At 38.2% G+C, this 26,830-nt stretch overlaps 1 protein-coding gene across 1 annotated transcript in view; it reads right to left on the minus strand.

Moving 5' to 3' along the window:
* Window positions 1-26,617, minus strand: part of DIS3L2 (DIS3 like 3'-5' exoribonuclease 2) — a 307,218-nt gene extending 280,601 nt beyond the window's left edge. Inside the window, exon 1 of the mRNA XM_069470450.1 lies at window positions 26,588-26,617. The gene's annotated coding sequence lies outside the window, so the exon portion shown is untranslated. The remainder of the gene's footprint in view (window positions 1-26,587) is intronic.
* Window positions 26,618-26,830: the final 213 nt, after the last annotated feature.

Here is a 26,830-nt window from a genome sequence, read left to right on the forward strand (position 1 = left end):
TGGAGAGTTTGAATAGACATATAATAGGTACAGAAATTGAATTTACTAATCTAAAATCTTCCAATAAAGAAAAGCTCAGGTCAAAATGGCTTAACTGGTGAATTCTACCAATCATTGAAAGAAAAAATAATACCAATCCCTTAAAACTCTTCCAGAAAACAGGGGAAACTCATTCTGTGGGGACAGTATTTCCCTGATACCAAAGCCAGAGAAAGGAATCACAAGGAAAAAAAAAACTTTTTTAACATGTGAGATAACTCAAATTTTTTAAATTTCTTCTTGGATCAGTTTTATTAATTTGTATTTCTATAGAAATTTGTTGATTTCATCTAAAGTTTTCTGGTAGGGGCAGAATGTTGTTCAAAATATCCTCTTAGGTTTTCTTAATACCTATAACAATGCTATCCTTTTTGCGATATGGAAATTTTCTATATCTGTGTTGTCCAATATGGTAGCCACTAGCCACGTCTTTTGAACAATATTAAAGAGTGGCTAGTACAACTGAAAAACTGTCAAATACGAAACATTTTTATTTCATTTCTATTCAGGCAGGATTTAGAATTCTAGACTGTCAGTTATTTTCTCTCAGTACTTTGAAGATATCATTCCACTGTCTTGTGGCCTCCACTGTTTCATTGAGAAGTCAGTAATTAGTCTAAATGTTGATTCTTTGAAAGTATGCTGTTCCTTCTCCCCTCTCCCGAACCCTGGCAGCTTTTGAAATTTTTCTGTCTTTCGTTTTCTGCAGATTTACTACATTATATTCTTTTTATCCTGCTGTTAGTCAGACTTCTTGAATCTGTTGCTTAATAACTTTCATCAGTTTGGAAAGTTTTCAGCCTTTCTCTTTTCAAATATCATTTCTGCCCATTCTGTCTCAACCCTTTGTCTGGAATTCCAATTACACACTTTTGATCTCCTCAATGACTCTCTCAATCTCTTCAGTATTTTCCCTCCTTTTTTCTCCGAATTTTTCCACTTCACTAATTCTCCCTTCAGCTCTATGTAATCTTCTGTTAAACCCATCCATTAAGTTCCTAATTCCAATTATTATGTTTCCAAGTCTAGAATTTTCATTTCATTAAGTTTCTAGTTCTCTGCTGAAAATGTTGAATCTTGACTTTTATCTCTTTGAAAAAGGTAAGTGTAACTATATTTATGTCTGCTACTGAAAACTACAGTATCAGAAGCCTTATGGGTCTAGCACTATCTTCTGTTGCTTCTACTTGATTTTGTTCATGTTATTTGATAATGTTGTGCCAGATTTTTTTTTTGTTATGAGCTAGACATTGTATTTGCAAAATTTTTGTAGTAACAATTTGAGGTCTAGAATAATGTTATCATCCTCCTAATAGGATTTACATTTTCTCTGCCAAGTACCTGAGGCAAAGATAATAAATCATTCAGTCTCTTTTCAGGGTTTAAAAGTAAGTATTCAAAGTGGAGCTACAGTTACTGTGAGGGCCTATCTACATCCAATTCACCCCTATTTCTGGGTTGTGACTCTTAAGGGTACCAATCCCAAATAAGAGTGATTCACCAAGACCACATATACCCCACATTACCAGGGCCTGAATTCCAATCCCTATCTCTCATGCCCTAAAAGGCTATCAAATGCACTGCTCAGTTTTTCAGCTGATCCCTCCAAAAATCAGCAAATATCTACTGGAGAAAAACAGTCCCAAATACTAGCCTTCTCTTCCTAAACTTTTATTCTCTCTTAGATAGTCACTCTCTTATTATCTCTCAAATACCTTCAAGCAGATTTTTTGAAAGAGAGAGTTGTGTTTGGTTGGTGTTTCTAGCTGTTGTCTGAAGGAATATGGGTTTCCACTATTTTCTATGCTGTAACTGAGTGGAAGTGCCAACCTTGCTCTTAACTCTCTCACTCCTAGTGAATGCCTTAAATTCCCAACTCTCTTCTATATGGACTCACTCTTTTTTCCTTATAAAACTTCTCCATACCTGCACCTAACTTCTCTCTCCTTCCTGTTTTAGAGGGAAAAAAATGTCCCTACATATTTACATCCTAACCTCCTCCATCTGTGTTCTTCATCCTATTTTTACCTACTCTAGAACTTTCCCATTATTCTCTCCATCGGTGCATTCCCAACTGCTACCATGCAACCAAACTAAGGGCCTGGCCCTGCTCCCCTTCTGCCCATTTCAAGCTACCAGCTACTCTTCCATTTCTCTCATTCCCATCCCTGCCAAAGTTTAAAAATGTGGTCTAGACTCACAAGCTCTATTTCCCCCATTACATACTCTTTAATTTTTTTTTTTTTGGAATATTACTTTTGTAACGCTGTCAGTATTCCTAGAAAGGAAAATCTACATTACTTAAATAATGGCATACTCTCGGTTTGTTTCATTTTTGTGCAGGATGCCACTGACCTGCCCTTTGGACTACAAACTCTTCATCCTTGACCTCCAATGCACCACAGTCTCCTGGTTCTTCTCTCTCTCTCTCTCTCTCTCTGCAGTTCTCAGATTTCCTTGCTAACTCCTCTTCTTTCACTTACTTCTTAAGTGTCTACCATTTATAAGATTCTATTCTTAAGCCTCATCTCACTTCTCTTCTAAAGAGTTTTAAATCTACATCTCCATCCCTGCCCTCCGAAGCTCTTCTTTAACTTTCCAACATCCTGCTGAGTAATACTGGCAAGCACTTCGAACACAACATGTTTCTAATTCAACTTATTATTCTCCTCAAACTAAATTTTCCACCTGCATATTACATCCAGATTAATGACATCATTAGTATCCCTAGGCAGTAAACAGTAGTCATCTAATCTATTTTTCTCCATTAATACCCTATTACCAAATTCTGTCTATTCTACCTTCAAAATGTGTCCTAAAGATATTCCTTGCTTTCCAAATTAATTAGTACTGTCTGAATTCAGGTTGTTACAACAGTGTATGTACCATAAGGATGACAACTGTTGTTTGGCAAGTCTCCCAACCACTAATCTCTTTCTTTCAATCCATGTTTCACCCACAACACAGAAGATACTTTATGAAGTGCCTTTTTAAAACTCTTCAGGGTTCCTCATTGTAACTCTGTGATCTAACCTACCTTTGCAGTCTCATCTGTTACTAAAAGGTTTTTTTAATATCATATCAGGTGAATTTCTGATAAAAACAGTAAGTTAGGAAAGCCCATGATTGGCATCAAAGCCTGAAAAGTGACTTAAAAACAAATTGGGTTAACAACTATAATAAACATCAAAAACAACTACCTGTAGATTCTGAAAAGTAAACAAGTGGAGGCAAATTGTTGGGAGGAGTAGATATCTGGAAAAGCAGCTGATACTGGGGTGAGTTTCATGTGTTTTCATGGTTTTTTTTTTTTTTTTTTTTTTTATGGGGGTGGAAATAGAAACTTTACCTTTAATCACAGCTCACCATCACAAGGGTGGTGCAGTATGGAGAGCTAAAATTTCAACATAAATGTCACGGGCTGCCTGGCTATAAGAAAAAGAAAGAGCCTGGACAATCACAGATGGCTGCTAGTGGCAATCTAGAAGACGACGAGAGCTGAAGAAGGAAATACCCTAATTCTTATGAATACTGTACAAGTCTCAGGTTGACTCCTTATCTGCACAGACATGTAGGACAGACTGAATGCAGCATCACAAAGGCTTAAAAATTTGAACTGAGATTAGAACAATCTCCTATAGGACACGAGACTTACAGTCTGAACCTAATAGGGTCTGAAGCTATTAATAATTGCCAATGAAATAAAAAAAAATCAAGATTCTTCAGAGGAATTTAACAGAATTCAAAGTCCACACAAAATAATAAAAATAACATTCACAACACAATCCATCATTATTAACATACAAAGAACCCAGAAAATGCAACCTATTCAAAAGGAGAAAAAAAACTAACACATCCCAACCTCAAAATAACTCAGATGTTAGAATTATTAGCTGACTTTAGATCAGCTATATCTATGCCCACTGAGGCAAAGGAAAAGACACTCAAAATGACTGAAAAGATTGGAAATCTCTACAGAGAAATAAAAATTTACTTTAAAACAACAATTTAAAAACTAGTAAATATCTGAAATTAAAAATTCATTAGATGAGCTTAATAGAAAAATGGAGATAAAAGAATAAACAATCAGTGAGCTTAAACTTTATCAACAGAAATTACACAATCTGAAAAACAGAAAGAAGACTGAACAAAAAGATGAACAGGGCATTATGGACTTATAGGACAATATTAAAAAGTCAAACATAAAGGTAACTGAAGTCCCAGAAGATAAGGAGAGAAGAGATCCAAAACACTGAAGAAATTTTGACTGAAAACATCCCATGTTTAGTGAAACATAAATATATAGATTCAAGAAGCTCAGTGAACCCCAAAGAAAAATTCAAAGAAAACTATATATATATACACTCATCATAAACTGTTGAAAACCAAAGATACATAGAAAAATCCAAAGCAATCAAAGGAAAATGACATACTACATACAGGGGAAAAACATTTTGAATGGTGGCAGACTTCTTATCACTTCTCATTTTCTTTCATGGCAGCAAAAAGTCAATGAAACAGTATCTTTAAAGGGCATTGGGGAAAAAAAAAAAAACTGTCAACCTTGAATTCTATATCCAGCAAAAATATCCTTCAGGAATGAGGGCAAAATAAATAAATTTTTCACATAGAAGAGAAAATCAATCACCAGCAGAACTGTACTCAAAGAAACACCAAACAGAGCCCTTAAGGCTAAAGGGAAATGATTATCGAAGCAAAAATTGGATCTCCAGCAATGAATGTTAAGCATTGGAAATATTTATAATATGTAAGTTATACATCAATAAAGTAGTAAAAACAATTAAAGAAAATTATTCTAACCTGTAATTCTATATGCAGTCAACCTAACAATCAAGTATGAGGATAGAATAAAGACATTTTCAGAAGTGCAGGCCTAACAAAATTTCATGTGTTTTTTCTTAAAAAGCTACCAATGAAGGATGTATTGCACCAAGATGACAGAGTAAACTAACAGGATACAATGAGGCGGACACTCAGTACAAAAGAAGTGCAAAGGAGTTTTCCAAAATAACAGAGAAAAACACCCCAGGATAGCAATTATGTGCAACAGGCATAAAAGGCAACCTCTAGATTAGAGGTCAGAAGTCTTCGTTACAGCAGTGTCAAGAGAGAAATTATCACCACCAACATCCCTGCTACCAAAGTATTTATCGTCTTTTTAATCCAAGGCAGAATGCCTGAGTGAGCCTGGCTTGCTTCCTATTCTTGGCTTAACTTGACCATATCCTGATGAAGTTCCTACTCTCCCCACTTCAGTAACTTGATTCAGTTGAGGCCACTCATTTCACCACACAGAAGTGTTTTACTTTGATCAACGCCTGAATTTGTGACTTAATTACAAGATAGAGTACCTACAGTATGCTTCCTTTTATGTAATAAAGAAGAAAAAATAAAAATTACACACACACATAGTCACATTTGTGCAAAGAGACATACAACACAGTAAATTAGAAACTAATGAGATTGGTTACCTACAGGGGGTAGGTGAGAACCATAAAAGGAAGGCAGGTGAAAAAATGGGTAAAATAAATGGATGTGGAGTAATACTTCACTGTATATGCCTTTTTGTATTTTCTGACTTTTGGAACCACATTCATGTTTCACATCTCAAAAAAAGCAACATAATATAAACAAGAAAGGAAGAAATGTCCTAAAATGCAATGATCCTGACTATATTTAAAATGAAAAACACAACAAACATTGATGAAAGAAATTGAAGATGATGCCCATGTTCACAAATAGGAGCATTAACATTGTGAGCGTGTCCTTACTACCTAAAGCAATCTACAGATTCAATGCAATCTCTATCAAAATTCCAATGACATTTTTCATAAAAATTTTTAGAATCCTAAAATTCATATGGAACCACAAAAGACTCTGAATACCCAAACAATCTTGTGCAAAAAGAATGAAGCCAGAGGCATCACAATGTAGCTACAGTAATCAAAACAGCACAGTACTGGCAAAAAAACAGACATATAGACCAACGGAAAAGAATAGAGAGCCCAAAAATAAATACACACATTTACAATCAACTGATCTTCAACAAAGATGCCAAGAACACACAAATGGGAAAAGATAGTCTCTTCAATAAATGGTGCTAGGAGAACTGGAATTCCACATGCAGAAGAATTAAATTAGACTTTCATCACACACAATATATAAACAATTCAAAATGGATTAAAGACTTAAATGTAAGACCTGACACTGTAAAACTACTAGAAGAAAACACAGGGGTAAATCTCCATGACACTGGTCTGGGCAAAGATTTTTTTTTTATATGAACCCAATAGCACAGATAACAAAAGCAAAAAAAAAAAAAAAAAAAAGACAAATGGAATTACATCAAACTAAGATTCTGCACAGCAAAAGAAACAATCAATAGAATGAAGAGACAACCTACAGCATGGGAAAATATTAATATATTTGCAAACCATACATCTGATAATGAGTTATTAATAATACCCAAATATACAAGGAACTCAAACAACTCAATAGTAATAAAACAAATAGCTCGATTATAAAATGGGCAAAGAACCTGATTAGATATGTCTCAAAAGAAGACATACAATGGCCAATAAGTACATGAAAAAATACTTAACATCACTAATAATTAGGGAAATGCAAATTAAAACCACAGTGAGATATTACCTCACACCTGTTAGAATGGCTGCTACCAGAAAGACAAAAGGTAACAAGTGTTGGCGAGAATGTGGAGAAAAGGAACCTTTGTACACTGTTGATGGAAACATAAATTAGTATAGCCATTATGAAAAACAGTATGGAGGTTTCTCAAAAAACTGAAAATAATAGAATTACCCTATGATCCAGTAATTCCATTTCTGGGCACGTATTCAAAAGAAATGAAGTCAGTATATTGAAGAGACATTTGCACATCCATGTTCACTGCAGCATTATTCACAATACCCAAGATACGGAATCAACCTACATGTCCATCAAGGATGAATGAATAAAAAAATGTGATATATATACACCATGGAATACCATGAGTTAAGAGGGAAAAAAAGGAAATCCTGTCATTCGCAACAACGCTGATGAACCTGCAGGACATTATGCTAAGTGAAATGAGCTAGGCACAGAAAGATAAATACCACATGATCTCACTTATATGTGGAGTGTAAAAAAGATGAACTCATAGGAATAGAGAGTGAAATGGTGGTTACCAGAGGCTGGGGTTGGGGATGGCAGGGAGATGTCTGCCAAAGACACAAAATTTCAGTTAGACAGGAGAAATAAGTTTAAGAGATCTATTGTACATGTTCCCATTATATGGTTTCTTTGTTCAAATACAAATACACCTTTTTCTTTTTGAAATAGCTAAGAATATACATTCCTTGGTATTAGAAATTACTATTAGAGTCAACCCTCATATTCATGGGTTCCATATCTATGGATTCAACCAACTGTGGTTCAAAAATATTTTTTAAAAAAATGGATGACTGCATCTGTACTAAATATGGACAGATTTTGTTTCTCATTATTTCCTTAAAAACACAGTATAACAACTATTTACTTAGCCATTTAGATTGTATTAGGTATTATAAGTAATTTAGAGATGATTTAAAGTACATGGGAGGATTGCATAGGTTATATGCAAATATTTCGCCATTTTATAGGAGGGTATTGAGCATCCTTGGATTTTAGTACCCATGGGGGTCCTGGAACCAATCCCCCACGGATACCAAGGGAACAATTGTACTTGAAAATTGTTAAGAGAGTATATTTTAATGTTCTCACCACAAAAAAATAAGTAGGTGAGGTGATGGATATGTTAATTAGCTTGACTTAGTCATTCTGCAATGTATACATATTTCAAAACATCACGTTGTATTCCATAAATATATAAAATTTGTACTTGTCAACTAAAAATAAATAAATAAATCACAACATACTAAAGGGCAGCAGGGGAAGGAGGAATAAGTAACCCAAGTAACTTTTGAACACAGTATTTAACCAAACCCTAAGGCTAAAGACAAAAAAGAAATGTAAAGATTAAACTCTAGTTAGTAGGTTTGCTTTTCACAGCAGTATGAGTCAGCAACTCTAAAACTACTCTGTATGCATTCTAGGGTTGAACAAATACGTAAATACTTGTGGGTAATGGAAGCCAGGTTTGTCAATGTTGGATAAAATCACAAATGTAGAAAAGTGGAAAGGCTAGAATTAAAATAAAATTGGAGACAGTATAACTCAATGGTTTATAATATAGAAAGATCTATAAAGAAATATAGATGTGTCTGTAGACACAAACGTATACAAATATGTATATATATATTCTTACATTCCCTAGCTGTGTCTGCTGAAAAGGCCTAGAATCAATGACATCCCAGTAGCAATGAGCATATCTAGTGCCTAGATCTCAGTTCCTAAATACCATTCACCACTAAAAGGAACCAGAGCTCCTTAGAAAAATGACCATTTCTGAGACTGAGGTGAGAAAGTACAAATATGAGCCTAGGAGAGAGGTTGGCAAACTATGGCCCACATGCCAAATCTAGTCAGCCACCTGTTTTTATAAATAAACTTTTACTAGAACAAAGCCACGCTCATTAGTTTACAACCTGTCTATGGCTGTTTTCGTGCCGCAGGAGCAGATTTAAGTAGCTGCAACAGAGACTGTATGGTCTGCAAAGCCGAAACTATTTACTATCTGGCCACTTAGAGAAAAAGTTTGCCAAGCTCTGGCCTAGAATATCTTGTTGTTCCAGAAAGTAAGAAAATACTCAAAAGTGATGAGGACATGTCAAAAGTTCACAGGAGCCAGCTGAAAAGGCTCCTATTGGCCAAATATATGACAATTTAAGTATCAAAAAATTTTTAATAACATAACCCAGTAAATAAATTAAAAATCCATGAGTTCATACTGATAAAAAGACAAAAAATTAATAAATAAGAGGGAAGCTCTAGCTTACAGCAAAACCCTAACTAATAAATGTAGAAAAAACAATGCAATTAGAAAATTACCATTGGCAATCATCACCATACTAATTAATTCATATTCATCAATGGATGCCAAAACTAATGGACGAAAGTTTGAGAAGTATCAGAATATTAAATAGTCTCAAAGTATCCTCAAAGATATTTAGTAAACACAGAGAGGAAAATCATATTTTGACAGTGGAGAAATCTGGCAGACCCACCTTAACTAAGTGATCAGTGTAAACACCTGTAATGGGATAAGTCAACATCACATGACTCCTGATATGATGCACTAAGTAAAACGTGACACTTCTAAAACATCAGTGCTATACTTTGAATGTTCCCTCCAAAATTCATGTTGAAATTCAATTGCCATTGATAGTATTAAGAGTTAGGACCATTACAAAGTGATCTGGCCATGTGGGACTGCCCTCATGGATGAATTAATGCTGTTATCACAAGAGTGGGTTACTGACAAAAAGCGAATTTGGCCCTCTGTTTTTGCTCTCTCTTGCTCTCTTACTCTTACACCTTACACCATGGAATGACACAGCAAGAAGGCTCTCACCAGATGCTGGCACCTTGATATTGGACTTGCCAGCCTCCAGAACTATAAGAAATAAATTTCTTTATAAATTACCCAGTCTGTGGTATTCTGTTATAGCAACAGAAAATGGACTAAGATAATCAGTTAAACCCAAATTGAGGGTCTTGCTACAAAACTGCCTGTGTTGCATAACAAGCCTGTAATCTTCAAAAATGTTAAAGTCAGACATGTGCGATGGTTCACACCTGTAGTCCCAGCACTTTGGGAGGCCAAGGCAGGACTGCTTGAGGCCACAAGTTCAAGACCAGTCTGAGCAAGAGCGAGACCCCATCTCTACAAAATATAAGAAAAATTAGCCAGACATAGTGGTATGTACCTGTAGTCCCAGCTACTCAGGAGGCTAAGGCAGGAGGATCACTTGAGCCCAGGAGTTCGTGGCTGCAGTGAGCTATGATCGTGCCACTGCACTCCAGCCTGAGCAACAGAGCAAGACCCTGTCCCAAAGAAAAAAAAAATCATGAAAAGAAAAACTGTTCCAGATTAAAGGAGACTAAAGACCCATGACAACTCTGTAACTTATGATCCAGGATTTTCTTTTCATACAAAAGACATGATTGGGAAATCTGAAAAAGATCCATAGATTAGTTAATAGTGTATCAATGTTAATTCCCTGATTTTGATAATTGTACAATGGTTATAAAAGTGGATGGCTTTGAGTGTCTGCAACTTACTCTTATACAGCTCAAAAAAAAAGAGAGAGCAAGTGGTGAAGGATATTAAAGCAAATGTGGTAAAATGTTAACACTATGGAATCTGGTGAAGAGTACAGAGTAATTCTTTGTACCAATCTTACATCTTTTCTGTAGGTCTGAAATTATACATTTTTAAAAGAATCTAAGTTTTTAATTATATAATAGAATCATATATGTTTTATTGAATTACATTTTTTCTCATGCTAAAGAATATTCCCAACAACTGACAATACAACAATTTTAACACATCCCCTAACATGGAATAGAAATGACGCACTAAATAAGAGAAGTTCAAATAATCAATTAAAGGATATGTGGGCTACGAGATCATTCCATCCTGTTTCATATGAGCCAAAACAGATTTATTATCTGCAAGCTCAAATAAAGTGATCTCAAATGAGAGTTATGTCAGTAAAAACACTGCCTCTTAACAGGTCAGAAGTGACTTTACTCACTTCTATTTTATAAAATATTTTGAGGATTTAAAAGATTAAATGTCCTAAAAGGGACAACAGCCCAGCACTTTTTGCAAACACAGCTGTTGGTTAAAGCTCCTGAGAAAAAAAACCCTGGAATAGAAATCAGTTGTAGGAAGAGATATAATGGTTATAAAATACTAAGCAAATTTTGGAATCTTTTTATTATTAATCTCCCTAATAGCTGACTCATTTCTAAACATCTGCTTCATTACTATAGGCTAGGCCCTCTTCAGGCCCAGGGCATAAAGCAATAAACATAGCCGACAAGGTCCCTACTCTCATGGCACTTACAATCTGTGGGGAGGAGACAGATAATAAACAAGTACACAGGCAATGAAACAAAGTGATGAGACAGTGACCAATGGGATGGGAAAAGAGGATACTACTTTAGTTTCAGTGATTAGGAAAAGCTTCTATTGAGGAAACAAGACTGGAGCTAAGGCCCCCACATGACATTCTCAGAGCAGAGTCTTCCAGGCAGAGGGCATGACAAGTGTAAAGACAACAAAGAGGAACAACCACAGTATGTTCAAAGAACAGCAACAACAAAAAGCCTCAATACTCTATGTATAGTAGATTATAACAAGGAATAATCAATTTTGTATTAGGTGTGGGAACAACATTGTGACTATGTGTGAAAATGTTCATACTGCATAGTGAAATATGTACATGTACACAAATATCAGGGATTTCTTTAAAATATTTCAGGAAAGATAAATAAAAAAGATGAATAAGGCAAAGGTGTAAAAATAATAAAATCTAGGTAATAGATAAATGGGAGGAACACTATTCTCTCTACTTGTGTATATGTTTGAAATTTTTCATAATAGTTTTTAGAAACTCCACAGAACATAAGCTTCATGTTAAAACTGCCAATACCTCATACCTTCTTTCTCTTCTTTAACAGCTCAGCTCTGTTCTAACCTCTCCAGTTCTGCCTTCTGATGACCTCACTTGAGATATAAATAAAAGCTTTAAGGAGAGGTATACACTGGATAGGTCCCACGCTCTATGGCTAAATCCAGTTTCTATGACAGAGCTAACCTATCTGAGGCAAAGTTGGAACCTAGAGAGTATTAAAATAAGAAAAGATAAAATAAACAACCACATACTGATAAACAACAAGTCATTCTTCCTGAGAAAAATGGGAATTGCCTGGACTAAGGACCATCCTCCCAAATCCATAGAGACTGCTCTGGCAAACGCTTCCCAATTGTGAAATCTCACTGTCAGTTTTCACTCTTGATCTTACTTGACCTTGCTATAGCACTTAACACAGTTGAACATTCCCTCCCTTCCTGAACCTCTCCACTTCCTTGGCAGATGTGAAAGCAGACTGAAGATGCCCGTGCTCCTTCCTATTAAGGATAAGTGTCATATCAACAGCCCCTCCTCAGAGAGAGCAAGCAACTTCTATCCCAGGTGACCAATTCCAAAGGAACCAGAAGTGAGTCTCTCCTGAAACCCATCAATTTGCAATTTATGGAATGGTTGGGAAATGGTGTGTTAGAAACTTCTGTTTCTACTAACATAGTAAAGTCAATGTTCTGAAAAATCTTCTGATACCAAATTACTACAACTGCTGAACAAAAGATTACCAACTTCTTTTAAAATGCACAGTTGAGCTCTCAAGAAGGAAAAGAAAATCCCTAGGAACTAAAAATATCAAATGGGAGCTAGAAACCAGAAGAAAAAGCAGAAGCTGAGGCTACAGAGGCCCTGGGAGCACTTCAAGAAGCTTGTGGCTTAAAGCTGCCGGGGGACCTGAGATAAGGCCTTGACCACATGAAATGTAGAGAGGTGGCAGTGAGCCTTGAAGGGCAACAGTCTCAGTGAAAAGATAGGCTAGAAAAAAACACACCTGCTGGTGAACGGGAAAAAAATCAAGAAATGTCTCTTTTGATTTGCGTTCCAGGCTGGGGGCACAGGAGTTTTCCCTGAAGATTCATAACCCAGGCTTGCACTCATACAGTATAGTCTAGCTTACTATCCCCAAGCATAGAAACTAATTTAAAGTGATCCTAAATTGGTAGTGCTCCAGAGTGCTAGCTGAACCAAAAACTCCTCTATTTGCTTCTGAATATTGCTACAGTCAGAAGCCTGCTAAATGCTTACAAAACACATGAGGAATAGAGCCATCATGACTGAGAGTCAGGAAAAAAACAACAAAATGTGGTACAAAATAATTTCAGGTCTTAAAAAAGGCAAACAGAATATTTTAAAACCATAATGTATATTAAAATTTTTTTAAATAAACACAAGTGAAAGATTAGGATTAGGTGAAGAGTTCTTAGTCATGACACAAAAAGCATGATCCATAAAGAATGAAAATGGATAAACTGTCATTTTTTTCATTTCTAGAACCTGGTCATCGACATTTAACTTAAGACATTCTTACTCGGCCGGGCGCGGTGGCTCACGCCTGTAATCCTAGCACTCTGGGAGGCCGAGGCGGGTGGATTGCTCAAGGTCAGGAGTTCGAGACCAGCCTGAGCGAGACCCCGTCTCTACTAAAAATGGAAAGACATTATATGGACAACTAAAAATCTATATAGAAAAAATTAGCCGGGCATAGTGGCGCATGCCTGTAGTCCCAGCTACTCGGGAGGCTGAGGCAGTAGGATCGCTTAAGCCGAGGAGTCTGAGGTTGCTGTGAGCTAAGCTGACGCCACGGCACTCACTCTAGCCTGGGCAACAAAGTGAGACTCTGTCTCAACAAAAAAAAAAAAAAAAAAAAAAAAGACATTCTTACTCAACATGTTGACCATTAGAGCTCTTCTAAGAAGGCAAAAAAGTAGTTAGAATCTGAGTTCTTCGTTTTATCCTTAAGTAGTAAAGTATGTGAGAGGGAGGGACTTAAATATATATAATTATTTCATTTTAATGAAAGGCACTGGCTGGACACCATTTACTTACAACCTATCATTTTAGGATCTGTATGAAAATCTCTAGGGAATTAAACTTAAGTGTTACAGACCCTCAGGGCTTATTCTGGGACTGCTGGCCTCAATCAAGGGTTATTAATTTTAAAAACGCCATCACATGTCCTATAACAAGAATGATGCCATATCATCTTGGACTCTAGCTCCCAACTGCTTCTCTAACTTCTAAGGTATTATAATTATTGGTAGGATTTAGGTTTATATAGCTTTAATGTAAGTTTTAAAAAACATTATATTAAAAAAATGTAATGAACAGACTTATACTGTGAAATATTTTATTCATTTCTACAACCCCAAAGCCTAGCAGAGCATCTGCTGAATAGCAACTTAACAAAGTTTGTTGAAAAATTCCACCACTCCAAGGAAAAATGAAAAGCTGAATTTAAGACACTGAGATAATCAAATTCATGGAAATTTTGTCACCTCAACCCACCTACACATCCAATCAGATTCCATCATTTTCCCTCTACACTCTCAAAGGCGTTACAATCTCCCTGTCAACTATTGTAGTACTGGTCCATGTTACCTCTCTCCTGAACTAATACCAAATAGCTTCTGCTTCAGGTCCTTCCGCCTTCATATCTAGCCATGTATCCCACAGCCGGTTTACCCTTCCTAATGTGTGGCTCTGACTATACCACCACTCTACTTAAAACTCACACCAGTACCTCCAAGGGTCCTTCAGCAGATGCTAGCATAACATAACTTGCTATTTTTGTCTCACTTCATGTATCCTTTCATGTCTTATGATTCTGACTGAAACATTCACTTGTTCATTCATTCATTCATTTAACAAAAATGTATTGAGTTCTTACGTTGAACCAGGTACTATGCTTGGTACTAAGGAAATACAAGGAAAAAAGATCAGTCCTTCCTCTCATGAAGTTTACAGTCTAGGGTGGAAGAAAGACATCAACCAAACAATTACACAAATTGATGTGTAACTTCAACTGAATTTATGTTCCAGAGTGGGGGAGTATATAACACACTCAGAATATGGCTACAGCTCAGAGAACAAAGGGGGAAAGTAAGGTTAAGGTTAGGCTGGAGGGGAAAGCAGTGGCCATACCATGCCAGAGCTTGCAGGATATAGTAAGTTTGGTATTTTATCTGGAGATGGGGAGGTACTGAAGTGTTTCAGTCAGGGGGACTACCTGATCAGATTCACATTCCAATAAAATCCCTCTAGAGTCAGGGTAGAAAAGAGATTGGGGAGAGGCAGGCCCCAGCCAGAGGGCTATGTGAGCAGTCCATGTGAAAAATGATGGTATTAAGATCATGAAATTTTAATCAAGACATTTAGGACATCAAATCAATACAACATGGTGATGGACTGGACATGAAGCATGAGGGATGGTGATCAAGGATAACTTCACTTTTTCCGGCTTCTACACTTGGTGGATGGGAGCAACATTCACTGGGACAGGGATACTGAACTGAGATAGAGGCATAGAGATGATCAGCCAAGGACTGGACATGCTGAGTTTGAGGTGACTGCAACAACAAGAGTTGGTATCAAACAGGCAGCTGGATATACAAGTCAGAAGCTCTGAAGACATCAGGGATGAGGTCAGATTTGAGACTCACCAGAGAACAAATCATAAATGAAGTAGTTGAAGTTGTGAGCACATATGGGATCAGCCTAGGAAGAGCAAGGAGAAAAAAGAGAAGAGACCTAAGATTGAGACCTTGAGGGACCTCAAAGTTCAACAGCCAAGGAGAAGTGGAAACTGCAAAGACTGAGAAGGAATGGCCTACTCAGAAGGAGATGTAAGAGAAAACTTGGGGCCAGGGCACAGTGGTTCACGCTCAAATCCCCCAGGGGATCCGTTTCTCAGCTCCCAGCCCAGGGAGCTCCTGGGGCTTAGGAGAGAGAGTAGGAGGGGCCAGTGAGGAGAGGGATTATGCCTGTAATCCCAGCACTTTGGGAGGCCAAGGCAGGATTGCTTGAGGCCACGAGTTCAAGACTAGCCTGGACAACATACCGAGACCTTGTCTCTACAAAAAAATTAAAAAATTAGCCAGGTGCACTGGTGCACATCTGTAGTCCCAGCTACTCGGGAGGCTGAAGCAGGAGGATCACTTGAGCCCAAGAGTTCAAGGCTTCAGTGAGCTATGATCACACCACTGCACTCCAGCCTGGGCAACAGAGAGAAAGAGAAAACTTGGAAGAATGTGATATCAAGAAAATCAAGGTTTTAGGAAGGTAATGGGAATATAGTCATATGCTGCTAAGAGAAGCAAAATAAAGAATTAAGCATTTATTAGACTCAGCACCATGCATGTTACAGGGAGCTTAGTGAGAGCTGCTTTAGCGAAGAAGCAACAGGGATAACAACTAAAGAGAAATAAGCTGAAGCATGAATGGGATGGGAGGATGTGGAGTTAGTGAGTTCAGTCAGTTCTTTTGGAAAGTTTGGCTGTGAAGAGAAAGAGGTGGAAGCAAAAGACAGAGTTTGTATCTGTTGTTGTTGTTACTGTTTTTATGAAAGGAGAAGCACTGAAAGGAAAGAAGAGCTGAGGAAGTGGGGCCAAGGACATCAAGGACATCAGGTAGCTTCCATGAAGGCAGGAGGGGAGGCCAGTCCTCCCCCAATCTGTCTGGCACTCTTCAAGCTCCATATACATTCTCACATAGTTCACTCACCTCCACTCCAACCTAACTCTTAGAATTTTACCCATTTAAGAAGAGCTCGAATTCTATATACTCTCCCCTCCATGAGCCTCACCTAACTTCTCCAGCTCTTAGGATCCCTTCTCTGCAATCCCAAGCATGTCATGTTTTCCACGTGACCACAAAACCTGTGATAGCAGGTTCCACAGAATTCACACTGGGAAATGAACTCTCTCGTTCTTGTCCAGCTCCAGTGCTCCTCCCTCAATACAGCCTTCTTTACCATACCAGAGTAAAGTAAGGCCTTCCCTTGTAAGGTCCTGAGCAATTTTACCACTTAGAACATGAAGTGCTGAAGGTCCTAGAATGTAAGTTCCAAGAGTGTAGGGCCTCAAGTGTCCTGTTCACCACTGTATCCCCAGTGCCTAGAAGCGCTGGCACACAGAGAGAACCCAGGAAATGTTTACTAAATGAAGTAATTAAAAGATATGCTCTGTTATTCCTCAACAGTTGTAAATTATTGAGGACCAGGGACCATGTCTTATACCTATTTCTACACAGTGCCCTACAAAGTAGACATCTAACAAACAGGATGATAATGATTGTGGCCTAATATCACATTGGGAATTTAATGCACAGAGTTTGACAATATACCTTGACACTGATGAAAAAGAATGAATAGCCTCTGTAATGTTTCTCAGCTCTAAATTTAAAAAACAATAATAGATGTCCTCAAAATATTAAATATTCCCCATATTCCAGAATTTAAGAAAACGCTTAAAGACAATTAAACTGTCAATTCTCTTGCTTCTAAAATTCTTTCATAAATTCATATAGCACTCTAAATTTTTTTTTTTAAGAGACAAGGTCTTACTCTGTCACCCAGGCTGGAGTCTGGAGTACAGTGGCACAATCATAGATCACAGCTTACTGTAACCTCCAACTCCTGAGCTCAAGTGATCCTCCCACCTCAGGCTACCAAGTAGCCAGGACTACAGGTGTACACCACCTTACCAGCTAATTGGGTTGGTTGGTTTGTTTTTCATTTTTTTTTTAGAGATGGGGATCTCACCATATTGCTCAGGCTAGTCTCAAACTCCTAGCCACAAGTGATCTTCCCACCTGGGCCTCCCAAAGCACTGGAATTACAGATGTGAACCACCATGCCCAGCCTCTGTTTTAAGATTTATCTGAATGCTGGCATTTAATACTTTCACATCTTAGTAATACACTGGAGGACATCAGTAATGGCAAGAAGTACATGAAGGATATTGCTAGAGTGGATCTATAGTATCATCTACTTGCTAATAAAGACCAAATCATCTTAATGCCACTGAAGTACCAGAGTTCTGGTTATAAATCGCATGATAACAAATATAAGACTTGCAATGAAGAAGCATACAAATCCAAAATTGAAAGAGATCACCCTTTCTTCTCAAATATAAGCTTTGCTACCAAATAAGGTCCAAAAATATTATGGGGTGGAAACCGTTTCTTTTTTTCAACAAATAGCATCATTTCACATGTGTATTTTGTATAGGATTATATTATAAATTCAATCTCATGTTTCTCTCCCACATTTTATTACTACAATTAAAGTCATCTACAGAATTACTACACTGGAATGAATAAGATTACTTCTTATGCTTTAAAGATTTTCATACCAATTTGCATTTTGAACCTTCTAAAATTTATTCCAACTTCTCTTTTGGGGAAAAATGTGCAGACTTTGGACACAAATCCTAGATAGAGTAGCAAAAAGCTCAAGTACTTTCAAAAACAAGAATAAATTCCTCTCCATCTAGCCAGTGAAGGAGCACACAAAGACACTTGTGAAACTGAAAAGAACAGAGACTAAATAAAAACCTACTCTTTTTAAAGAAAATCGGAACCTAAAAAAGCATAGGAAGGTATTGGTGTCAGAATTCATGCTCAGCTCCAAATACCAAGAGAAAGCATTTTTATTTAAAAAAAAAAAAGGGGGGGAGGAGTTATTTTCATAACATGTGGTCACATTGGATTATCAGTAAACTTAGGCAATAACAGGGTAAAATAATATCCTCTCTCCTAAAGTAATTTGGGGGCAATACTTCAGCACCATTGAAAAATCCACCCAAGGTTTTAAAATCATGAAAAGTATTTCATTAACCCCTATCCCTACTATCAAATAAAGTCTACCTAGGATCTTATCACTTTTCATTACTTTTGGGGGAGACTTTTTAATCTGTTTATTTTGGAAATTTTAAAATATATACAAAGTAGAAGAATGTAGTAATGAACTACTATATGTTCATCATCAAAGTCAACAATTATCGATTAATAACCAAGGTTGTTTCATCCACCCCTCCACACAAACACACACACACACACATACACACTAAATTACGATGAAGCATATGAGAAGACTTTTTAATCTCCTTTTAAAATCTGCCAATTACAGGCCATAATGGCAAAACATTCTATTTAACAAACAATTCAACAACTATTATCACTTAAGGCCTTTACTTATATAAAGCATAAATTTTATGGAGCAAGGTTACCACAGGTACAATCCAAATTGCATGCTGTGATACAGAAGCAGCTATTTAATAGAGCTGAAAAATAACTCATCCACCACCTGTGTGCAGAATTTCAATGGTAATCAAAACCATCATATCTCCATATACACTAATCTCAAAAGCAGTAAGACAAAGGAAAAAGGGCTGCAAAGCTTGCCCAAGTGGCCAATTCTACCATGGCAATTTGGAAAAATATGTGACTTTCAGAACCTATAATCAACTGAACAAAATGACTAAAACATACAAGAATTGAAAGTAGTTTTCCCTAGGTTCATATCATTTCAAATAAAATGTCAGTGTGCATTAAAACTTTTATTTCATAAAAAAGATTAATATCAACCTGGCTTCTGTTTTAGTTATTTTTTAATGTTTAAATGTCAGTTATATCATTATTTTATTTTTGGGAAAGTGTTGCTATAACAATGCCTACTACTCTCAGGACTGCAGCTACAAACATCTGGAATTTACTACCTACAGACTTTCAGCCCCAAGCAAGGTAAGGCTAAGAACCATTTTCATGCCTACAACACAAGGTCCATGTCATGTCTTGGAGAACATGCCCATAGGAAGACATGCAAAGTCACAGTAGTTGTATTGTACCCTCAAAGTCTCAGAGAAGAATTCTAGTATTATTCAAGGAATCTGGAGGAATGCAGGACACAAAATTCCAAATAGAAGAATGACTAAGACACTAAATCCAGACCACAGATAGAAAGATAGGGAAATTTTAATGACCTCCTAAATCAACCTGCTGATTTTGGATCTGGTCTATCAGCTAAGCACCCTGTACTAGTGGACCTGAGAGAGGCCCTACAAAGACAACCCTGATTCTAGCCCTCCTTTCTGTGGAGAAATGATGCTCCCCATTCATGTCCCTCAATTGAGTGAGCTGAAAAGATGGCAACTCCAGTCTTTGGAGTGTTCCAGCATTCTAGATTTCCCAGATAAAAACTGCTACCACTCATAAAGGCCATCGCCATGAATTTAATAGTTAACGATCTCAGGTCAATAGCAGAGAAATAGGGCAATCCACGAAAAATAACCAAAATAATTCAAAAAATACTAAAGTACAACTATGACAGACCTGTAGCATTTCTTCTCCCCACTGCTTCAAAGAGAAGTCAGTCACTCCTCTGCCTCTACCCCTCCCCGACCCCTACAAAAAAAGAAAAAACATCAAACTTAAAAATAAAAACTAAAAGAAAGAAGTCAAAACAGCAGCACTGGAATCCCTGCTTCTCAAGGAGACAAAACAAACTTGAGGTCTACACACCCCAGGGAAATAGGCTGGGCCTCCACTTCCATTAAAGAGCTCCAAGTTCCCGGTGTGTATGCATGCCTTCTGAGCAGAGGTCAGAGTGCAGGACCTCAGCTCCATAGCAAACTTCAGAATTTTAGGATTATTTTAAACCTTCAGGTTGCAAGTGTTCAACTTGTCATTTATGGGGAAGCTACATCACTAAGATCTTGCTACCTCTAGATGCACGTTAAATATAAAACTTATATTCACCCAGAGCCTTTGTGTACATTTCATTAACCCAGATGTGAGGAAATCCAATGTTATGATTCCCACAGAAACTGTAATCTTGGCAAACCCATACACATGTATCTTGTATTACTTCAGATTGCAGTGACCTTAAAAGAAACTTAGAAAGAATAAAGTACATTTTAATCTCCACATCTTATTACAAAGAAAAACTCGCAGACAGATGAGAGATTAGAAAACTGCCTTCCTCCAGGGATAGTGAAGCTCCTTCTTTGAGACACTTAACAAAGACTGGGCCACTTCCTGAAGAATGTCGTGGAAGAAACCATCCTTACCTGGCCTGAAGGACATGGGCCAGACAACTTAACAGGGGCTTCCTCTAAACTCTAATTTCTAATATGCAAGACACCCAGCAGCTTGATGTTTAAAATATCATTTCAAATATTTAATACTTCCCAAAAGTACCATAAATGCTAGTCAGATGCAGAATAGGCTCAATTTTAGCTTCAGCTGGAAGCAACAGATGAAATTCTGAAGTCACCACAAAACAGATCATCTGCCATAAAACAAACTATCTGGGTATGGTGGCACTTGCCTGTAGTCCCGACTACTTGGGATGCTATTTTACCCATGGCAAAAGAATTAAACAAAAATAATAATGACTCCTCCTTGGTATAATTGCTGCTAGAGCTTTATATCCAATCCTTCAAAACTGATTAAAGATGACCATGGCAGACATCGGAGAAAGGAGCAACTATTTCATATGTGGAGAGATGCTCTCTAAAAAAGATGAAGTTAAACAGAAATGTTTGGGGCATCTGTCTGAATCCCTCAACACCTAGACAATCACTACAAACCTCTTTTCCTCCTCAAAGCCTAATGGGAGATAGAAACAATCCAGTTTAATTAAAAGAAGCCTGAAGAGGAACCTAAAGAGCAGAGTTCTTCAATTGGTATTATATAACTTCCTATCTCCTCCCGGTTTGGGTTACCCAAGCTCCCAAGCACTCGAACAACTACTTTCCTTCATTTGAAGGATTTTCTAAACCTCAAAGAACAGGTAACTTCCTGCTATACCAACCTACTTCATTACTTGCCTTTTTCTTTACTGTTCCTATATTCATGTTGATGTTCTCATGCCCAGTGTTAATGTGAAATCAGAAACTGATTTAGGCAGGTAACAGGATGCAGTGGGATGGAAGGAATATGGGCTCTGGAATCACGTAGACATGAGTCCATACTTTGGTTCTAATGCCATAACCTTGTGACTTAGGTAAACTCCCTGAGCCTCAATTATCTTATCATTAAGTCATCTTCCCAAAAGGGCAATTGGCATTAAATGACTAACACATAGGAAGGGCTCCATAATGATAATTCCCTTCCTCTTCTTTCCTAAGTAGAGGGCAGGGTACCTCTTCATCAGCCCTTATCCCCACATAATTTCATCACAATTTCACTGTACTTTGCACCACATGGACGTCCTTGCCCACCAATGTGAACACTGTCTTGTTTGCCAACATTAGTGGTTCTCAGAGGCAGCCTGTTATCCGGAGGCAAGAAAGGTTTCAAAAGTTCTTGACTAAATTTGACCAAGCCTAACCTTAACATACACATAATAGCAATTCTAGGACATCAAGTTCTTCCATGGTTCCAAATAAAATGCTGTCTATATGAAAAATCCTCATTGTCAAATCCTTCTACTACATGCTACATGACAAAAAGAAGTATCTTGTGCAGTTCTACCACTACCCTCAGTATAATAAAGACAACAAGAGTTCTGGTCAAATCTCCATCTCCCCAATATCACCAAAAATGGCACAGAAGGCTAGACCTCAGAGGGGGGATCTACCAGCTCATTCCAGCACTGAGTTCTATTTGTATTCCTGCTGAATAGTATTTCATTTCCCACAGCAACTCCTCCTACAAAACAAAAAACTTTTTGAAGGTAAAAATAAAAGGACATTCTAAAAACTGGATTCTAGAAGGCTAGTCATACAACATTACAAGAAACAAAAGTCAGACCAGGCGCGGTAGCTCCCACCTGTAATCCTAGCACTTTGAGAGGCCAAGGTAGGAGGATTACTTGAGGCCAGGAGTTCGAGAGCAGCCTGAGCAAGAGCAAGACCCCACCTCTACAAAAAACAGAAAAATTAGCTGGGTGTGGTGGCATGAACCTGTAGTCCTAGCTACTTAGGAGGCTGAGGCAGGAGGATCACTTGAGCCCAGGAGTTTGAGGCTGCAGTGAGCTATGAAGAGGCCAGTGTACTCTATCCCAGGCAACAGAGCAAGACCCTGTCTCTGAAAAAAAAAAAAACCAACCAACCAACCAAAGAGGCTGGGATAAACAGGGAAACTGCAAGTAAAATTTATGAATCTTAGCCAGGGACAGTGGCTGGAGCCTGCACTCCCAGCAACTCAGGAGGCTGAAGCAGGAGTACTGCTTTAGCCCAGGAGGAAGAGGCTGAGCAAAATAGTGAGACTCTGTCTCTAAAATGTAAAAATAAAAAATTTTAGAAAAATGCAAAATAAAAAATTTTACAAATCTTCCTCACACAAGAAAATGCTTTGTTATACTTTTTGGGCACTTAGAATATTGAGCAATCTCAAAATCATTTCCAGTCCAATACTTGAAATCAATTGGTCTTGTAGGCATTCTAAGATGAGCACTATAAACTGTGGTACAAATTTGATTCTCTCAAAAACAGCAGCAATAAAACTCAAAAATAAGCATGAACTTCTGCCTCAAAATAAATCAGCTAAACTAAAAGGTCTAATGCATTGGGTTTTTCAGTTCTGTTGGCTTTTTCATTAGATTTTCATCAAAATTTTTAGGGGAACCCAAGTATTTATGTCATGGGCAAATATATGCACTAAAGAGGGCATCAGGGAAAGGTGAGGGAGCTCAATTCTGATTACAAAAGAGAAGTACTGAACTGAAATCAATGAAGTTCAAATAGTTAATCAACAAATATTTCCTGAACACCTGAAATGTCTCAGCATAATGCCACAGGAATATGCAAATCAGTTTCTGTGCCTCAGTGGAGCTTGTGGTCTAACTAAAGAATAGAGCACTACATTGCAAGTAAGCAGGCCAAAGCCAAAAAGGCACCTGCCCAGGACGTGAAAGATCACAGCTCTGGCCCCAACTCTGCCCCAACTCAATAAATGTCTGTCCTCTGGCAAATCATTGAAACTTCTACAGGACTCTACTGTCTCATGCAGAAGAAAAGGGGTTTGGATGATTTCTAAGGTCTCTTTTCACTATAAGTCTAAGAACGCAAGTTCAAAGACAAGGGAGAGGAGCTGGGTCTTTAAGAATTGGTAGGACTTGAATTGACTGATGGGAGAAGGAAGGATGTAACGAGGAAGAAGCATGAAGGTATTAATAAAAATGGACATGGCTTTCAGTTTCACAAGAAAAAAAGTTGTAGAGATCTGTTACACAACAATGTAAATACAGTTAACACCACTGAACTATACACTTAAAAATGGTTAAGGTTAACTTACATGTTTTTTATAATTTTTAAAAAGAGAAAAAAAGGGAAAAAGTCACAGAAATTAATGTCCTATTGATAATACAGATTAAAAAATTATAAATAAACTAACTCCTAAAGACTAATCCCAATTACTAAAATTCCTTTTCTCTCAATTAAAAAAAAAAAACGGACAGGTCTTGCTGGTGGGGACATTGAGGCTTCTCCAACCACAAAAAAGCAGGGGGAGCATGTTAAAGAAATAAGGGATGAGAAAACAATACAAATACTAAGCAATGGTAGAAATACAAAGTAGGCTATTCAAACATACTCTAATGGTGCCCTCTCCACCCAAAATCTAACCTAAATCCCTAAATAAAACCCTAGAGAGGCTTCTCTTTACTCCTCAACCTCCCTACCATGCCTAGCACCATTTGGCCCCAGCCCACCTCTCCAGTCCCTTCTACCAAATTCTTCCTCTTCCAACTCCATATATAGGGCTTAAGTCCCTGGTCCTCTCCATGGACTCTGCCATCAGAGGGTTTCTGCCGTGCTGTTTGCTCTAACTGGAACACTCTTCCCTTCCTAGGCATCCTGCAGATCTCTGTTCAAATGTCACTTCTGTGATTTCTCTAACTAAAACCCTCGTCACAGCTGTAGTTTTACATATGTGTGATTATTTGATTATCATCTGCTGAGGACAGGGACCATGTGTGCATTTACTTTCTCCCATCCCCATTGCCAAGCAAAGTGCCTAATACCAAGTAAGCACTCAAACACTGTATTTGTTGAATAAGTAAACAAATGAACAGTAAGCCCATAAGAAAGCAACAAAACATCTTAAGAGGTCTCCTAAAGAGTTTATGCATCTTCACAAATGTATCTTTGGTGGATGACCAAAGCAATTGAACCTAAAATCTCTATTAAATTTTAAAAAAAAAAGTCAAGTTAGATGTCTATATAAATTCCTCTGGCCCTTTTATGTCTCAAGGCAAAGCTGAGCATCAAAGGCTGATAGGCTAAAAACACACACACACACACACACACACACAATCAACATAGCTACTGGCTGCTAAGTGACTGTTGTTTTTGGTATTTCCCGACACAATGCCTGCCATTATTAATACATACGAAGCACTCTGGAAATATCAGTCAAATGAATAAAAAGCAACATTTCACAAGACCCTTAAATATGTATCAAACAGTAACTAAGTCTACTTAAACTGTGATGTTACATATAAATATAAGACCAACTACAGAAGCAAAGAAAAGAATCTCTGTGTGGCAACGCTCCCTGCTAGTAGCCTCATTATTTTAGATCTAAAACAGGAAAAATGCCAGACAGATTTGTACAGAGAGTATTTGAAAGAAACAAATCCGAAATCAAGCAGACTTTAGAGCTTTAAATAAGGACTTTAAAATGCCACGTGGAACTATTTTCCAAACCCTTAAGAATATAAGGAAAGAAATTATTTAGGACTTGCCCTCCCCTCAAATACAAATTATATCTATGCTTTAGAGACAAATCAAGTCCTATTTAATCCATAAACATATTCCTGAAAACTCCAGCCCATACTGATTTCTCCATCCTCTGACCTGCTATAGCAGTTAATATATCTGTACCACATATTTTGCATTTAAACAAATGCCATTTTATTGCTTTCCTAACAATTTAATGTGTTCAGTCTCTTATTTCTTCTATATCTTTTCAAGTGCATATAATGCTGTAGGTGCTTAATAAATATTTATTGAAGTGAAATGAAATTATACAATTTTGAATGAATTTTGGAATATAAACTCCTACATTTTATTCCCAAATAATGTCATTTTGTTACCTCTCAAAACGAGGGCAGATTGGTCTGGTATAGTTACAATTCCCAAAGATTGTTCACATGCCTCAGTTTCCGCTCCATGATCACTGGATTAAATATAAAGCCGTTATCCAACAATATTCAAATAAGGCTTATAGTTTTGTCAGTACTACTCATTCAAACTCAAGTAAGGGAGGTTTTCAGTGCCATAGTCTTTTCAAGTGTAAATCAGGATTATTAACAACACCTGCCCCTATTTCCGTCAACGTAGAAAATTTCACTAGAAATCTTTCTCAAACCTACTCAGTCCCTGAGAGATTTCCAGAATACAGTAACTACATCTCACTCACAATTGGAAAGCTAATTCCCCGGAAAAGGATCAGCTCGAAATGTACAATTAAATGAGTCTCTACGATCAATAAAGCAGATAAAAGTGTATCACTTTGGAAAGCGCAAAACATCAGGCAAACGTCAAGTACAGCGTTATAATTAAGCAGCTTCTGTTCAAGATTCCCGAGGCGCCCCATCCCTGCGGGTCCCGAACATCTTCATCTGGACCCATGAGAACGCGTGCACAGGTGACCCAAGCCTCAAGAAGCGTCCTCTCTACAGCAGCAAGCTCTAATTCTTGGCTCCCCCCACGCGCACCATACAAGGCTACAGGGGAGGGCCAGCCGGGCCCAGGAGCTAGGTGCGCGGCCTAGGAGGCCCGGGCGGCCAGGAGCAGGGGGCGTGGGGAGGGCAGGGGCGACGCCTGGGCCAGGGAGCCATGCCAGCGGTGGAGCGCGCTCGCCGCAGGCCGCAGGCCGCCGCCGCAAGTGCTGGGCGAGACGCCACAGGGCCCCCGGGGACCAGATCCGGGGGTCGGTACCGGATGGGGCGTGAGGCGTTGTGGGGGGGCGCGGGGGGCAAGGAAGGGCCTCACCGTTGCTCCCGGGGGGCTGGCGCCACCGCGATCCCGCGGTTGCTAAGGAGAATCCTCTTCCGGGTCACGGGAGCGGCGTTCTACAAAGCAACGGTGGCTGGGTGGGGCCAAGAGCGAGGCGCGCGGGAGAGTGCACGGCGGAGAAGTTCGTCCCCCGCGGTTCCTCTGTGGCTGGGGCGAAAGAGCTGGGCTTGGGGGCCGCCGAGGCTTCTGCCGCCTCGCCCTGCGGGGGCAACTGGCTGC

The sequence above is a fragment of the Eulemur rufifrons genome, chromosome 1, assembly GCF_041146395.1.
Source record: "Eulemur rufifrons isolate Redbay chromosome 1, OSU_ERuf_1, whole genome shotgun sequence".
NCBI classification, from domain to species: domain Eukaryota; kingdom Metazoa; phylum Chordata; class Mammalia; order Primates; family Lemuridae; genus Eulemur; species Eulemur rufifrons.